Genomic DNA, 18,700 nt, shown 5'->3' on the forward strand with positions numbered 1-18,700 from the left:
GATCTGAATGAGTATATGAATGATTTTGGGTGTATGGTGAGAGCTTTCATCCCACAGTAACACCGAATTTTATCTATTTTGATCAAACTCATTCAAATCCAATGAGGGATCTCATTCCGTAGCCTTTTCTATGAGGAATGGGAGTAATTGACTAGTAGAACCACAAATTGAAGCGACTTCTTTGTCAGTCTGCCTTTTTGGACCGAAATTTTGTTTAATTCGCTCTCTCTGCGTACCAAAGAGTCTTAACGTGTTTAAGCTTTTTGTTTTAACGCCGTACAACCTCTGTACCCTGTTCAAGTACCTTAAGTGTACCGCCAACTAGCATCTTAATTTAAGATCGCATGCTATGTGCAGTGAATAGTTATAGATATTATGTCACGTTCGTTGATTTTTATAGTCGACTCACATGGTTACATCCTCTTGTATATAAGTTTGAGGATTTTTGTACCTTCTTGAGGTTTTAGAAGTTGGTTGAGAACCCATTTAGTAGGAAAATTAAGGATTTACATTCTAATCCGGGTGGTGAGAGTATAGGAATGTTTCATCATATTTGGCTCCAAGTGGTGTTGGTCATAGTGTTTCGTGTCCTCACACTCATGAACAAAATAGCAGGGGTTGAAGGAAAAAAATAGACATGTAGCTTACACAAGTCTAACTCTCTTAAATCATACTAATTTCTTTCTCTCTCTCCAAATATTTTCCCCAACGAATACCTCCTCTAACTAAATATCCCTCTGCTCATAGAGCCGATCTGAGCAGATCAAGCACCATAACTCGCTCTTTTTCGTTCTGATCTATTGTATGCTGTTAGAAACTTAAGTTTTAGTTACGGTTTGGTTTCATTACCGGAACTGTTATTGTTTGCAATTTTTATGGTTTTTCTTCATCGATATTTGGATGAATATAAGGTATATGATGTAATGTTTCGCAGGGAAGAAAGCAATCCATACAATAAGATGGTTGGATTTTATTTTGGCTTGTGTTAGTTTTATGTGATCTTGATGCTCTAGGTTGTTCTAGCAATCTAATATTTTATAGATATGTTTTTTCTTTGTTTATTATGGTTAGTTTTAAGACTTACTGGTTTGCCTGTGTACTTTATTTTATGCGGAATGTTGAGCAAGCAACAAGAACATCAACAACTAAGAAATCAAAGGAAAATGCAAGAAAATCAAGATCATCAACAAGTTCATCGATTATATCAATTGTTAGAAAGACTCCAACGCTGAGTCGGGCCAATTTCCGAACCAAACTTCTAAACATCGATTCAAAAAATCTTTGTTACTTTATTTCCTGCTACCGAAGACTCAGTTACTGTTTATGTTACTCAAGACACTGCTACTGCTTCCGTTACTTTGAATTAGTGGTAAACACTTTTACTATAAAAACCTTAGGTCATGTAAGTCTAGCTTACATGTTCTTGAAATTACGGGGTTACAATAAGTTTAAGATCAAAAGTAACAGAATACAAAGTAACAGGAACATACCGTAAAAGTACAATACCGAGAAATCCGACAAGAGAAAGAGAAGGATTACCGGAGAAAGAAAAATATAAGTATAATTAAGATCCGATTAAATCGGAAGAAAAATGATTTTTCTCGAAATTAACTTCCAACCATTTAGTTTGTTTTTCTTCTATAGAAAGATGTGTTCCCAAAGTAGGACTGATTTGCTCAAATCTCTTGTAACTAGTGATGAAGCTTCCGTCGTCAAAAAGACCACCTGCAGAGATTTCGTCCCCGGATAAGTTGATGATGAAGATTCCGTCGCCGGAGACAACCAAGATGAAGATTTCGTCGTTGGAAAACATGGAGAGCATCACTATTGATCTTAAAACCCAACCCAATAACCAAGAATCGTTATTAAAGCAAAGATAAACCTCAAAAGAGTTGATGTAGATAAGTAGGAAATATAACAAAAAAAAACTACACTAAACTACTAGCTAACCTAAAAAATAAGGAATAATCAAGAAATCTGCTCAAATTTAATCGAAAAAGGGTTGTTCCCGATGGTTTTGTTGGAGAAGAAAGAGTGAGAAAGAGAGTGGAGGGGAGAGAGGAGGAGAGAGAAAGCACCTCCACAATATCCAGTTGATTTTTTTGTTTTTGTTGAATCTGAAAAGTCAAAAAAAAGAAGAATACTTTATTAATATTTGGAAACAATCCTCGCCCAATTCTATTTTCCCTCCCTCACCACTAGGCTCAAGAGTTCCTCCTAGTCTACATAGCACCGTTGTTCAACTCACTACTTTCCTTCTCCACTAGACGCAACCTAAGAATTCCTACAATGAAAAGCATTGACGCGTATGATTCTTCACCTTCTGGACCAAATCATGTATCTGGAATTGTGATTATGTGGGTCTTCTCAAGAATCTTCACGATTGCTAAGGGGAGTTACCGGGATTGCTAAGGGAGTATCGTTTGAATGATCTGACGGTTAGGATCGGATATAATTTTTTTGTGTCGTATGAAACGGTACTCCTGCTAATTGCGGTCACCCCTTTTACCAATCATGAGCATCTTGGCAAAAACATCCCAAGAACTTGAACCAGGGAAGTGTCCATAATTAAACAAGAAAAGTAGATTTTTGTGAATTTAGAGATAATTTGTAAAAGCCATTCTTATCTTCCAAATTTAAAATTATCTTTAACTTGGGATATTCCAAAACATATATGCACTTTCGGATCCCAAATCATTCATAATTAGAAAAGTAAAGGAAAATGAAAAGAGAAGAAGATATATCGAATCCAAGAATAACAAACAACTACTCCTATGAACAAGGTACGTGATAAAGCTTTAAAGACATATATGGTCGAGTTCTTATCTCTTTCTAGTGCTGTGTAGAGTGTTTTTTCTTTCAAAATGGCAATATTACTCCGCAATCAAAGGTGTTTTCAGTTCACATTCCACCAATCTTTACTTCAGAATCTGGACTTGATAGTCGGGATAAGTATCAATGGATGTCTTGTTAAAGCAAGTCTCCTGTTCCAATCTAAAAGATTTATTTAAAAAACAAATCTTGGATTATGCACATACGAAATTTCCACATCTTGTTTATTTCATGTTTACTTTACAAGTCAGATTAGCTGTTGATAAAACAGACGGGATTTTAAGTCAAAAACAAACCAACAAACCCCACTCTAATTTTATAATCTAGAGACAATTGATCCGAGTCTATCTTTAACTTTGGACATTCCTAGCACATATGCACTTGCTATCTTGCATCCGAATATTTTACACAGCTAGCAAACCCTGTATTAGATATGCCTTCAATTTTTTGGGTTTCCATATTGAGGTATTCAATACCAACGGTTGAATGCAGTCTAACTCAACAGACCGTACCTTCAGTCCTTTAAAGTGTACCCTCCTGTCTGCTACATTAAACCGTTTATGGTGGTTAATTGGTCATCCACCACCCAAATTTTTTAATCAACTTGCTTGGAATAGTATCATTAACATGCATTAGTATTATTCAAAATGCAATATAAGATGCTGTAAACTTTTGCAGTTTTAGCAGTTTTGATTTAGCTGCTGCATTCTTAAAATCAAGTTGTAAAGAAGGACTTTTATTTTTCATCCAACTGATTAGCTTGGCACGACACTGTCAAAGCCTCACAGGATGGTATACTTTACATCTTTGGAGCTAGCACATGTAGTTGAAGTAACCAAAACCTTGATGACACAGGGAACATAAATGCTTATAAATTCTTCAAATTCTATATATCATTGCCAAATACTTGATTACTAATTACACGTACATTGATCTGGCATAATAAAATACAATTCCAATGGATTTATCCAACAGAACAGCACTGACCTGAACTACATATTTTGGGTACAACCGGGATGAATCTTCTTTTTCTTGTTTTTATTACTACCAAACACACTAAAACAACCACCATATTTCATCTCTTCTTCATTTACCTCTTCATGATAATCAACAGTGGTATCAGTCTTTGTACTTACCTCATCACCGTACTTGAATCTTTGTTTTTCTTCATCTTCTTTTCTCTTCCTCATCTTTTCTTCACACCTCTTTTGCAAAACATATGCACTTGCAAAACTTGCAGCTATTGATGTCATGTTGTAGAATTTTATTTGAAGGTTTGATTCAAATATATGAACAAATAAGTTTCTTTTAGAGAGAATCAGAAAAGGAAGATATTTGGTTTAGCTTTGAGTTTATGCAAAAAAAGAGATTTGGAGGTGGGAATTTATAGAGAGGGGAAGAGGCAGGAAAATGGAGATGATATCCATTGGCACCAAGAAAACCACTTTGTCGTTTTTCTTTGACTTGGATAGGTTATGGGTCACAGGGATCGAATGGATTTTGACAACTTTCTTGTGGTGCACTTAAAAATTATAATGTAGTTGACATGAAATTAAAAATAAACAGATATTAGGTTAGTGGTGTTATTATTTAACAAAAATTTGAGATGATTAGGGATACCACGTGCTTGTTTGAGTTGATTAGGATTACAATTAGTGGTGGTGGTTTACACGTCTACCAGACAGTAGATATTCTTTGTTGGTTTTTAGTTCAAAACCAGGTTCTCAATGTTGTACCAGATAGTACCTCTAAGACTACTGTCAGTTAGGCTAACTCAACTTTAATGGTGGGCGGCCAACTGTACTCTTGCCAAACAAACGTTCCAAACAGCACCAACATAAAAATAAAATAAAATAAAATAGTGTGATAAGGGAGGAAGAACGAAATAAATCGAGCAAAACAATCAAATAAGAGTACTCAACAAATGAACGGATATAAACTCAATGATATTTCTGGTAAAATTATGAAGTACCAAACGTATTATAAATGTTAAAGGACTACATTGGGCTTGATCAAAGTAAAGGACTGAATGGGAACTCTCAAATGAATGAGTCATCCCTTTAACCAAAATAGGGTTTCTTATAACAACTAACCACTATTATAATCAAACGAAAGGAGATAAGAAAAATCTAGTCAAAGAAGATAAGATTGTGATAAGGTAGAGATCCAACTTGGTCAAACTTAATGGCAGCATAATAGAAAGTGGGAGTGTAGGGCACGGTAGTTGGGGTGTTGGACGGTAAGAGATAATTTAGAAGAAAATCTTTTTGACAAATTAATGCAAAGCTGTGAACAATGAAGATTTTTTCTTTTCTTTTTTTGTTTTGGCGGAGAGGAAGAATGCTAATTGTTTTTTGAATTCAAATTACGGACATTAAACACCAAACGACTTTACTAAGAACGCGTAATTGGAGATATTTATATTAATCGGGGACAAAGGAATAAGATAAAAACGGGATATAAATAGTAGATCAGAGTTACCCCTTATCCATGTATTTTAACTAATTCCTAATGTACCCCTCACTAATCATGTTTACTGGTTAAATATAATTAAGTAAGTTAATAGATTAATTTGATAATCATTAGAATAAATCGTTATCATAGAATTTGTTGATGCAACAACATTAAATCAAGATATTTATGATCATGAAGGTTCCGGTGAAGAACCAATCCAGGAAAGTAAACAAGCTGAATACACAAGTACTCCAATTAGTCATATATAGGTATTAATGTATTGAAATTTGATTTTTTTCATTGAATCAGCCATTGTTACGCCTGAAAAACTCAGTGCCGACATGGTGAAAATATGAATACCATGCCGGCAAGGACCAAATCGGCATGGTATTCATATTTTCACCATGCCGATACTCAATATCCCTCGATTTTGAAAATGTAAGTACACTGCCGGCAGAGAAAGTTCATTATCGAACATGCCGGTAGTAGTGCTGACACGGTCGATTCCCAAGTATATCATGCCGATTTGAGGACAAAAACTGATAAGGCACAACGGAAGCAATTGAATAACAACTGACCACGCGGTGAATCCACTCCGGTAAGTAACTGATAAGATCTCCAATCCAGGAGATAAACAAACTAAATTGATAATCCAATCAATGATAAACACTCTGAAAGAGTTAGACGACAACTTTGATAAAGTTCTGTTTAACATAAATGAGCTAAAACCAAGCTGAAAACAAATTGACGAAGTCTAGGGCTTTATAAAACCCTCACGACCTAGTAAACAGGAAATAAAAGAGTCTTAAGATAATAAACGAAAACAAACACGCCCTTCATGCAATACGTCCCGTATCAGGCTCCCCGACTGCAAAAAGACTCGACCTCGAGTCAGTATCAGCGTATACAGGCCCCTCTGGAAAATATCGATAAATATCCGACACGTTAAAAGTGTTAGAAATGTTCATGTCACCAGGCAATTCAACCACCTATGCATTGTCATTGATCTTCCGTGTGATGCGAACTGGTCCATATTTCTTATGCTTGAGCTTGCCATAAGTCCCTACAGGAAAACGGTTCCTTCGAAGGTGCACCATCACTAGATCACCCACTTCAAATGCCTGAATTCTGCGGTGTTTATCCACTCGAGCCTTATAAACTTCATTAGCCTTTTGTAGATGTTCAGCCAAGCGTTCAGCAGCAACATTTTTGTTAGGCACATCAGGAAGGGACGCTAAGTCCAGGGAGAGCTTGGGTACCTTGGTATAAACCACTTCAAATGGCGTTTTCCCAGTACATGAATTTTTCATGCTATTATAAGCGAATTCCATTTGAGGAAGATTTACATCCCATAGCTTAGGCTTCTCTGCGCAAAGACACCTTAGCATATTACCCAACGTTCGGTTAGTGACTTCAGTCTGACCATCGGTTTGTGGGTGGCAGGTACTACTGAATTTTAGATTTGTTCCTAGTCGTCTCCACAAGAATCCCCAAAAGTGGCTCGCTGTATACGTGGCAGTCCCAAAACGAAATCCATCGACAGATCTTCCCAAATATTTTCTGGAATAGGTTGCGGCATGTATAATCCAGTATTTTGAGCACGACCTTTGCTTGTTTGACATATGTAGCACCTCTCCACAATTTTGCCCACATCACGTCGGAGTTGAGGCCAGAAATAACGATCGGACACCAATTCTAAGGTGTTGTCCCTGCCCAAGTGAGCACTAAGATTTCCATCATGTAACTCTCGTATTACCGCTTCACGGAGTGATGTCCGTGGTAAGCATAACTGGTTTCCTTTGAACAAATATCCATCTTATGTATGATAGTCCAGTTTTGGACGTCCCTGTTCACAAGCTCCCCATATTTCCCCAAAGTCAGGGTCACCTTCATAACACTCCTTCACAACTTCAAACCCAACCAATTCAATTTTAAGTTCAGTAAGTAAGGTAGCTCTTCTGCTCAGTGCGTCAGCTACTTTATTTTGAGTGCCTGACTTGTGCTTCAAATTGAACGTGATTTTTTGGATAAAAGTAAACCACCTAGCATGCATGGGATTGACATTCTTTTGGGTGCTTAAATATTTAAGAGCTTGATGATCACTGTAGAGTATAAATTCTCTTTGCATAAAATAATGCTCCCAATGCTTCAATGCCCTCACCACTGCGTAAAATTCTGATTCGTATACAGTCCACCGTTGTCGTGACTCCCCCAGCTTCTCACTCATGTACTCTATTGGTTTCCCTTCTTGTGACAGTACTGCACCAATGCCCCTCATCGATGCATCGCAGTCAACCTCAAACAACTTTGAAAAATTCGGTAACGCCAATACGGGTGCGGTACATAATTTTTCTTTGATCAACTGGAAACTCTTTTCTTGCTCTTCCCCCCAAATAAACCGCCCCTTTTTGAGACAGTCCTTGATAGGAGCAGTAATAGCACTCAAATTGCGAATGAACCTTCTATAGAATGTTTCCAAACCTTGGAAGCTACGGACATCAGTTGGTGTCTTTGGAGTAGGCCACTCACGGATTGCACGCACCTTTTCTTCATCAACTCGTATTCCATCAGCTCCCACAACAAACCCCAGAAATAAGATGCTCTTCATCATAAAACTGCACTTTTTAATATTCATATACAGTTTATTTTCTCGCAACGCTTCCATGACGGATCTCAAATGTTCTAGATGCTCAGCCTCTGATTTGCTATAGACTAAGATGTCGTCAAAATAGACCACAACAAATTTGTCTCGAAATGGCTTGAGAACCTGGTTCATCATCCGCATAAAGGTACTAGGTGCATTCGACATTCCAAATGGCATCACCAACCATTCATACAACCCCTCTTTTGGCTTGAGAACCTGGTTCATCAACCAGCCTCTGATCTGCTAATTGATCTAGCAGATCCTCAAGGCGAGGAATAGGAAATCCATATTTAATAGTGATTTTATTAATGACTCGGCTGTCAATACACATTCTCCAACTTCCATCCTTTTTAGGAACTAATAGAGCCGGTACTGCACAAGGACTCATGCAGTCCCTAATAACCCCCTTCTTCAATAATTCTTCAACCTGTTTATGAAGTATCTCATGCTCTTGTGGACTCATCATGTAATGAGCAAGGTTGGGTAGGCTTGCACCTGGAATAAGATCTATATGATGTTGAGTATCCCGCAAGGGTGGAACACCACTTGGTAATTCAGCTGGTGCCAAGTCTTGGAATTCATCTAGTAAGGGGATCACCCTCTCATGGGTTGATTCTGAATCTTCTCCCACTTTTTCTTTGAGGATCAGTGCAAGGCCTTTGTCTTCTTCACCCTAATTTTCTTGCAGCTCGCGACCACCCACTGTATGAAAGATGTTTTTAGTTTCCATGTCACTTTCTTGTGGTGATCTTCGTTTACATGGCATCAAAATAATTTTTGTTTTACTCCACATAAACTCATATGAGTTGCTCCTTCCTCTATGGACTGCATCAGTGTCATACAACCAAGGCCTACCAAAGATTAAATCACAACAATCCATCTCCACAACATCACATTCAACAACATCAGCATATTTCTTTCCAATAGAAATAGGTACCTTGCACGTTTTAGTGACCCACATCTCTCCACCCCCTTTGATCCATCCGACCTTATATGGATTAGGGTGTTCTTCTTCTTCCAAACCTAGGGTTTTGGACAAACCTTTGGTTATCATATTTTCTTCACTACCACTGTCAATAATAATACGACATAATTTTCCATTGACTACTCCTGGGATTCTAAAAAATTTCTTACTTTGATCACCATTAGTATTGTCAATTAAATAAGAACGATGAACAACAAAAATCTTACCCAGATCTGGCATGGGTCGATGATGATCCTCAATCTCGATTGCCTTCTCATCTATCAACTTTTCGATCCATGCTTTAACGAACTTTCAACAAAACCCGAATAGCGCAGGAAAAGCCTGCTCTGAATACCACCTGATAAGGCACAGCGGAAGCAATTGAATAACAACTGACCACGCGGAGAATTCACTCCGGTAAGTAACTGATAAGATCTCCAATCCTGGAGATAAACAAACTAAATTGATAATCCAATCAATGATAAACACTTTGAAAGAGTTAGACGACAACTTTGATAAAGTTCTATTTAATAGAAATGAGCTAAAACCAAGCTGAAAACAAAATGACGAAGTCTAGGTCTTTATAAACCCTCACGACCTAGTAAACATGAAATAAAAGAGTCTTAAGATAATAAACGAAAACAAACACGCCCTTCATGCAATACGTCCCGTATCAAAAACATACAAAAAATCTGTCTGAAATAGCAAGTTTCGACACGGTATTCATCCTGAGAAACCATGCCGGCACTAGTATCGGCACGGTATCATCCTGAAAAACCATGCCGGCATTAGATATTGGCATGGTATTCATCCTAAAAACCATGTCGGCACCAGATATCGACATGGTATTCATCCTAAAAACCATGCCAGCACTAGTATCGGCATGATATTCATCCTGAAAAACCATGTCGGCACCATATAACGGCATGGTATTCATCCTAAAAAGCCGGCACAAAAAAAAGTAGGGTATTCATCATGAACACAAGTCAGGAGTGGATTGAAACAACAACAACAACACTTTGAATATGATTGGGTATCATATACCTTCTCAATGAAGCCATTTCTTCTTCTTCTTCTTGCTCAACAAAAATTCAATTTAACATATCTTTAAGAACTTGTTAGGATTTGATTTTGATAATGATTTTTAGTTTTAAATTTTAATTTAGATAGAAGGGTATTTTAGTATTTTTGTCCCTAAAAAACACCCCTTAGCGGACACTATTGGATGGGGTTAGTAATTCATACCCCCAATTAATAAAAGTATCCCCAATTGCTCATTGTTTACTAAACCGTTTCTTGAATTTAAGTTATAGACATTATATTAATTAAACATCCAACGATTTTACTATTCTATTATAACGACAGGTCAGAGGTCATATGTTCAAATTTCATTTCTTTTTAGCTCGATAAAGAAAAGATTTATTAGACGAAGGAGTACCGTCAAAGCAGCAAAATCCCACCAAAAGCAGACTCGGAATCTGACAGAGATCACATATAAGACTTTATTCAACAATATATATTCCTTCTAAATTTTACAAGGCATAAAATGTAATCACAATATAGACATTGTACAGTTGTCATTGAAAGAATGCATGGACATGGAACTAATGAAGCATGTAAAGTACTTCATTTCAACAAATCTCTATGAAGCTTCCAATATGGAATTCATGTGACCAAAATCACTAACCCTTATGTATTCTTCACCGTTTGGACCAAAATCCTGTACCTAGAATTGTGATTATGTGGGTCTTCCCAAGAATCTTGGCGAAAACATCCCAAGAACTCGAGAGCCAGGGAAATGTACACATATGTATGGAGCATTTTTTCCACCATATACCTTCAAACCAAGTGATTGAAATGTTTGGAGCAGAATTTTCATGTTCTCCTTGTGGAAACCAATATTATTACAGGAAACCCATTTAAAAGTTCAAGTTCTTCAGGTACCACTGTCCAACCAAGACGAACTCCAGTGAACCCGGCAAATTTGGAGAAGGATGATATCTCAATGGCCTCCTGAATGACAATCACAGCTTATCAATTGACTATTCTTTGCCAAATAAACAGAAAATAACAAAGTATACATTTTTGCATGCACAGTTTCTCATTTTCTGTTTTCGTATTTTCTTCTCCAAAACAGGTAATAGAACACCAGCCTAGTTAGATAACCGAAAATAGGAATACCTAGATTTATATTTGTTTGTACCATGAGTAAAAACGCCACATATTAGGCCAGATTGCTACTTGAACCACCGTTTGGTCCTCATTCAAATCTACCATTCAGCCAACCAATTCAGTATACAGGTTTCCTAAATTAGCGACCGGTCAACAGTCAAAATCCGTGACATGTCAATGGTCAAAGTCAATCGCTGGTCAACAGTCAAAGTCAACCATCGATCAACTGTAGAAGCCATGTTGTCAATCGTTCTTCTAGTCATTTTCCAACCAAGTTGTCAGTCGCGCTTCTAGCCAGCTTTCATCCATGTTGCTAGTGATGCTGCCAACCAGTTTCCAGTCATGTACTCAGACGCACTGTCAGCTAGCATTCATCCATGTTGCCAGTTGTGATGTCAGTCAACCTCCATCCAGTCTCCAGCCATGTCTCCAGTCAAGGCAGTCTTCCAGTCAAAAATCGATAGTTGCAGTCAATAGCAAAAGTCAACCCTGTCAGTCAAAGTCAAGGTCGTTGGTCAAACCCCCATGTCGATTTGGCCTGTTTCTACTGATCCCTTGTAAAAACCCTGGAAGAAGATTCTGGAAGTTTCTGGATGACTTGCTGACCAAGTTGCTTCCATAAGAAGTTTATCTCGAAATTAGGATTTAACCCGGATACTCAACTGTATAAATAGAGGGGAATCATAACCCTAAAGATAAACGTCCTGATACACGAAAATACATCAGCAAACCCTAAAAGGGATCAGAAATCAATTGTATTGATCACATCAATGAAATATCACTCCCTATGGGGATTCGTTCGTAAATGTAGACAAAACTTGTCGAACCACGTTAAATTCGTGTCTTTCATGTTTATGCTTATTTTGTGAAAAACCCTAATTTTCATCATCATCATCAAACCGATTGTGTTCTGTGCACGGAGATATTTATGGGTACAAACGGTACCCCTATGGAGCCTGTGACTAGAGGAAGGGAGGACAAATAAATAGGCTAATATGCTTACATGTGAAGTACGAAAATGAGTAGCTAAGTCAGACAAATACATTGGTACAATGACTCACCTAACACTAGGAATTCAAACTAGGGCTGTCATCTGATATGTATGCAGCATAAGCAGAGTCATAAATGATAATTGATCCATTTTTCTTGGAAAACTTGACCAGTTTCTCCAACTGATCTCTTGATGCAGCATAACCAGTTGGATTGTTTGGGGAAATGAAGAAAATGATATCAGTCCGTGGTGTGCATGGTTGATAAATCAGGAAAGAAGCTATTTTCCGGAAATCCCACTCCTTGGCAGAACTTTACCGGAAATGAAGGATCTTGGACAGCCATTGTAACGTTGGGTCCTAGAAGCAAATGCGAGGGGAAATCAAGAAATAAAAATGAAATATGTATCAAAATCCTATGATGGAAGGAATCAGAACTCTCCATAGTACTACGACAATTACTTTGTCTAATAATTAATGGATTTCATAAATTCAGTAATATACTAAAGTCCAGTACGGACAGTCAACTTTCAAATGAAAATGAAACAAGAACAGTTGTAAATGCTAATAATCCTGAATGCGAGATATGTCACATTGTGCACCATCTGAGACAATGACTTCAGTGTCTTTAAAAACAAACAGATAGGTATAATCTCCATTAAAAATGCTTAGGTTTAACAGAATTTGAGATGATTAGAGATTCCATGTGCTTCTTTTAAGTTGATTAGTTAGTATTACTAGTGGTAGTGGTTTACTCGTACACCAGACTATGTTAAGTAGATTCTTAATCTGTTAGTAGTTTTAGTACGAAACCAGGTTCTGATTGTCGTGCCAGATGGTATCTAAGAGTACTGTTAGGTTATTTTCCAAGATGCACAATAGCAAATTCAGTTGAATACTTGGCTTTCCATTAATCACTTCGTACTTTGGGACCTCCTCGACTTTGATCAGTAAATAATAAAAGTTCGTGCATACTGAACTTTAGCAAGCTTAAATACATATTCTTTTAGAAAAGTAGATTATTATAAAATTTAGAGATATTTTGTGAATGCCACTACTTAGCAAAGATTCTTTATCCCCAAATCTAAACGCTATCAGTTAACTTTGGATATACGAAAACATATATGCACTTTGGGATCCTAAATCATCATAATCTAATACAGAAAAGGAAAAGAAAATGAAAAAGAGAAGAAAATATCAAATCGAACAGTAACAACTACACTAGACAAGGTGGTAAAGCTTTAAAGATTTGGTTGAGTTCTTCTTATCTCTTCCCAGTGCTGTGTAGAGTGTTTTTTTCAACAGAACTTAATGATTAACCAAATGGCAATATTTCAACGCAACCAAGTTTTTTTAAATTCACAGTTCACCAATCTTTACTTCTGGTCCACTCCAGAATCTGGAGTTGATAGTCAAGATAAGAGGATCCATCCTTTGGCATAATTGTCAAGATAAGATATCAATTATTGCATGTCTTGTTAAAGCAAGTCTTGTGCTCCAATCAAATTCGCACATCTAAGACATTTAAAATTAAAACAAGTCTTGGACTATGCATCTTCCACGAGCCTTAAAAACACTGTCTTCAACCTTTTGGTCCAGGAGAAAATACATATGAAATTTCTACATCTTTTTTCTTCATGTATAATTTACAAGTCAGGCAAGCTGTTGATAAAATGAATCTGGTGGCGTACTCGAGTTGTTGTGCATCCGCGCCTAAACACTTTAGTCACACGGGATTACTAATCAAAAACAACATTCCCAAAACTAAAAGGCACTATGCAGTACGCACAACTGTATCTGAATCCTAGCATATCTGATACAGTGTTCTCTAGCTTGCTGTGTAAAAGATTAGGATGCAGGATGATAAAAAGTGCATGTTGTCGGAATATCTAAAGTGAAAAGATAGATCTTAGATTTGGATCCATGAGACCCCATGGGACATGCTAAGCCCAACTTACTGCTATTTCTGACTATACCACCACCATTTTGCATGTAGTTTTTGTGTTTCCTTATCGGGTATGTAGGAACCGAACGGTTGAATGCAGTCTGACTCAATGTTGCAACAGACCGTACCTTAAGTACTTTAAAGTGTACCCTCCTGTCTGCTACATTAGTTAAATCGGATAACAATAAACCGTTTATGGTGGTTAATTGATCATCCACCACCCAAACTTTTTAATCAGTTTGCTTGGAGTGGTATATTAACATGCATGTGTTAGTATTTTATCCAAAACTGCAATATAGGATGCTCTAATCTTTTGCAATTTAGCAGTTTCAAATTAGTTTGATGACACAAGAGGGAACATAAATTCTTCAAATTCTATACATATATAATTGCCAAATAAACTAATTTATACATACATAAATCACTCTGGGTATTAATAATAAGATACAATTCCATCTGTTTTAATCCAGCAGAACAGAACTACATATTCTGGGTACAGCCGGGATGAATCTTCTTTTTCTTGTTTTTATTACTACTCATTTCAAACACACTAAAACAACCACCATATGCCATCTCTTCTTCTTTTTTATCCTCTTCAGTTGTGGCATCAATCTTAGTACTTGCCTCATGGTTGTACTTCAACCTTTGGTTTTCTTCTTCTTCTCTTCTCTTTTTCATCTTTTCCTCGCATCTCTTTTGCAAAACATATGCACTTGCAAAACTTGCAGCCATTGATGTCATGGTGTAGTAAATATTATGTACGTGAACGAATAAGTTTGTTTTGTAAATAGACTATAAGATTGATACTTGGTTAAGCTTGTTTGTGAGTATTGAGAAGGAGAGATTTGGAGGTGGGAATTTATAGGGAGAGGAGGAGGGAAATTGATATCATATCCCTTGCCACCAAGAAACCCACTTTGTCATTTTTCTAATTTTCTTTGACTTCAATTTAAGATTATGGGCCTCAGTGTCTCCCGATCCTAGTTAGCAATTCGGGATTCGGCAAACGTACGAGTATTATACGGTTTTGTAAAATTCAGATTCGGTCCAAAATTCGGTCAACGGGACGTGATTCGTCATTAATTCGGAACGCCATACGTACGTGTATAATTCGATTTATAAATGTGAGTTCGGCTCTGAAAATTCGGTATCTATATATAACAAATAATTTGTATTTATAAGGTCATAGACCAATTTTTATGCATATGTGTGAGTTATTTAAGGAAAAAATAAACTCAATATGATGATATTAATAATATATACAACATTAGTTATCCAAAAGGATGTCGTATAGTGGTTTAGATGCTTGGTTAGTGAGTTTGAGATCTCTCTCACCTTCATCTTCAAATCTCTTCAGTCGTTTTTGTTTCATAAAAATTACAACACGTCTAATATTCGGTCGTGTATGTTCGGGAGGCAGTAAAGCCCAAAAAATGGAGTCTTTGAAAAGTAAAAGCTAAAGAATTTATGGCGAATTAAGCGGACGTATCATTCGGGATACGTAAAATTCGTGAACGATTCGCGAATAATCCGGGAATACCACATAATACGCGATTTGGGTTCGGAGTTACAAACGTACGCGAATAAGACGGTAAAATTCGTGATACGGAAAAATTCGTGAATCATTCGCGAACTTACTAACTAGGCTCCCGATAACTCAAGGGGGGTCCCAACTCCCATGAATTTTGACTCTTTTTTCTTGAGGTGCACTTAAAAATTATAATGTGGTTGACATTATTTTTAGAACAAACAGATAAATTTTATAAACTATGTTGTTAGATTAGTGGAGTATTATTTAACAGATATATTTGAGATGATTAGGGATTCCACGTGCTTTGTTTGAGTTGATCAGTAGTAATACTATTAGTGGTGGTGGTTTACACGTCCACCAGATTATCATCAGTAGATATTCTTTGTTGGTTTTAAGTACAAAACCAGGTTCTTGTTGTACCAGTAGTACCTAGGAAGAGTACTGTTAGTTTCTGTCCTAAGCTCAACCTGAATCGTGGGCGGCCAATGGTAATTCTTAACGAACATCACCAAAAGAAATAGTGGAAGAGGGAAATGGACGGTAGGACATCCGACTCTTAAAGGGGGAAAAAACAATGCAAAGAAAGATAATTTTAGTGAAAATATTTATAGCTTGTCTGGATTTCGAAAGCAGAAGTTAGAAGCAAAGGAATTTGTTTCATAAAAATTTAAATTTTTTGCTTCCAATCCAAAAATTATTTTCAGGTTACCCAGTCAAGAGCGTGTTTGGATACCAAAAGCATAATTTATAAGTAAAAATATGTTAATAGCGTTTTTGGATATAAATCTGTTTCCAATTTCTGCTTTTTGAAAGGTCGAAATCAGAAGCGAAACTATTTTGCTTCACAAAAAATTAATTTTTCGATTTCTAAAAATCGTTTTAAAATTTGATAGCCAAATCGACGTCTGACTTTTCGACTTCTGAAAATCGAATAGTCACTTCTGATGTGCTACCTAAACAGACTATAAGTCAAAAGCTAATTTTTTTTATTTTTAAAAGTTGTTCACAAATTTTATGCTCCAACTAATTTCTTCCTTTTTGGCTTTTAAAAGCCTGGCGTTTTTAGGGGCCACTCAAAAGGATTTAGGGGCCAAAAATAAAACAAAAAAGGTCACCCAAAGGGAAAATATAGCCAGCCCTTATCTCGCGTAATTCGTAATGGCGAAATTACCCTTATATATTCGGAGGATATGATAACATTGTTACCCTCCGAATGCAATCGGAAGCCAAAATCGTTCCCATACTTCCGATTATACGAGGTGCAGTATTTCTTGGTTCGTGTTTTGGATTCAGCGTTAATCGGGAGTTAAATATATTACAAAACCTACCGATTATAAGTTGCCGCAAATTCAAATTTTGAAAGCTACCATAATCGGTAGATATGCTAAATCTAATACCTACCGATTATTGGTTTCTCCACATTCAACTTTCGTCAAATTAGCCGTTGGAGTTTTTGGGAAAAACAAAAAGAGCCGTTGGACCCTAAACCTATATAAAGAAACTCATATCTATCACCCCAATTGCACCAAACTATTTCCTCTCTTCAGTTTTAATTTTCATAACAAAAAACATGGATATTGCTTTTGCCGAAGAAGAAGATTGTGCTATTTATAGAGCGTGGGTTGTGGTAACTACTCATGATCGTGTTCACAAGCTCCACAAATCGGAATCCGAAGAGCAGATATGGAACCGTATCTTAATGGTATTTGAGGCCTTAGATGGTAATCGAATTCGAAGATCATCCAATGACATTAAGATGAGAAAGAATGCGCTAGATAAGGAGATTGACAAACTTGAAGATGAGGAACGGTTTGTTAGGAACGCTTTTCCTTGGTGGACGTATGAAAAACGAGTAAGTATCTCTGTAACTCCAATTCACATTAACAAAAGTTAGTACTAACTTGTTACTCATTCGTAATTTCAGAGAAATCTTGCGGATCGCCGGTATGTGGACCTCTACGGGAAACGATTTGAACATGAAGGATGCTACAAAATCAAGAGGGACAATTTCTATGGTCACTGGAAGTTATGATCTGTTTTAATACTTTTATGGTCAATTAGGAGTATGGATTTAGGTGCTTTTGACGAAATTGTAAGGTTAAGGCCGTTTGAACTTTATGTAATGGATGTAATCGGAGTATTATTAATATAAAAACTAGCTGATTATACGAAATCGGTAGATTATTTTGTTAAACAACCTACCGATTGTAATATTCGGTTATTTTATGAGTCAACTTTCTTTCCGATTATGGTGTTGTTTGGTTCCAGGAAACAGTTTGTTTTGAACTTGTGATATTCGGAGGATAGGTTTTTTATAAAGTTCCGAATGTACGATGGCCCAAAAATCAGAATTTGGAAAAACTTATACTTTTCAAATTTTGTCTTTGAAATAATCGGAAGTTAAATTAGTTACCAAAACTTCCGAATTTGGGCTGTCTAACCTTCAATATGGGCCCTTGGAACCACCTGGAGCCATGGCGTGGTTTTTCTTGAACTTGTGATATTCGGAGGATATGTTTTTTATAAAGTTCCGAATGTACGATGGCCCAAAAATCAGAATTTGGAAAAACTTATACTTTTCAAATTTTGTCTTTGAAATAATCGGACGTTAAATTAGTTACCAAAACTTCCGAATATGGGATGTCTAACCTTCAATATGGGCCCTTGGAACCACCTGGAGCCATGGCGTGGTTTGTTTTGAACTTGTCATATTCGGAGGATAGGTTTTTTATAAAGTTCCGAATGTACGATGGCCCAAAAATCAGAATTTGGAAAAACTTATACTTTTCAAATTTTGTCTTTGAAATAATCGGACGTTAAATTAGTTACCAGAACTTCCGAATATGGGATGTCTAACCTTCAATATGGGCCCTTGGAACCACCTGGAGCCATGGCGTGGTTTGTTTTGAACTTGTGATATTCGGAGGATAGGTTTTTTTATAAAGTTCCGAATGTACGATGGCCCAAAAATCAGAATTCAGAACATATTCATCAAAGCTGTAATGTTGATCTGTCTTGTTCTATAACTGGCATGCCTCCTAAACTCTGTTGTTGTTGTCTCTTCATCCCAACCTAAGCACTTGTTAGTTAGAGAATAAAGTTGTGCCCAATTTAACTGTTTTGTGTAGTTAAACTTCACAGCTGTGCCTTGGTCGGGAAGGTTAAGAAT

At 36.8% G+C, this 18,700-nt stretch overlaps 1 pseudogene; it reads right to left on the bottom strand.

The window, feature by feature from the left end:
- Positions 1–10,536: 10,536 nt before the first annotated feature.
- Positions 10,537–14,732, bottom strand: LOC113271999 (annotated as a pseudogene).
- Positions 14,733–18,700: the final 3,968 nt, after the last annotated feature.

Source organism: Papaver somniferum, chromosome 1, assembly GCF_003573695.1.
Source record: "Papaver somniferum cultivar HN1 chromosome 1, ASM357369v1, whole genome shotgun sequence".
Taxonomy (NCBI): Eukaryota; Viridiplantae; Streptophyta; class Magnoliopsida; order Ranunculales; family Papaveraceae; genus Papaver; species Papaver somniferum.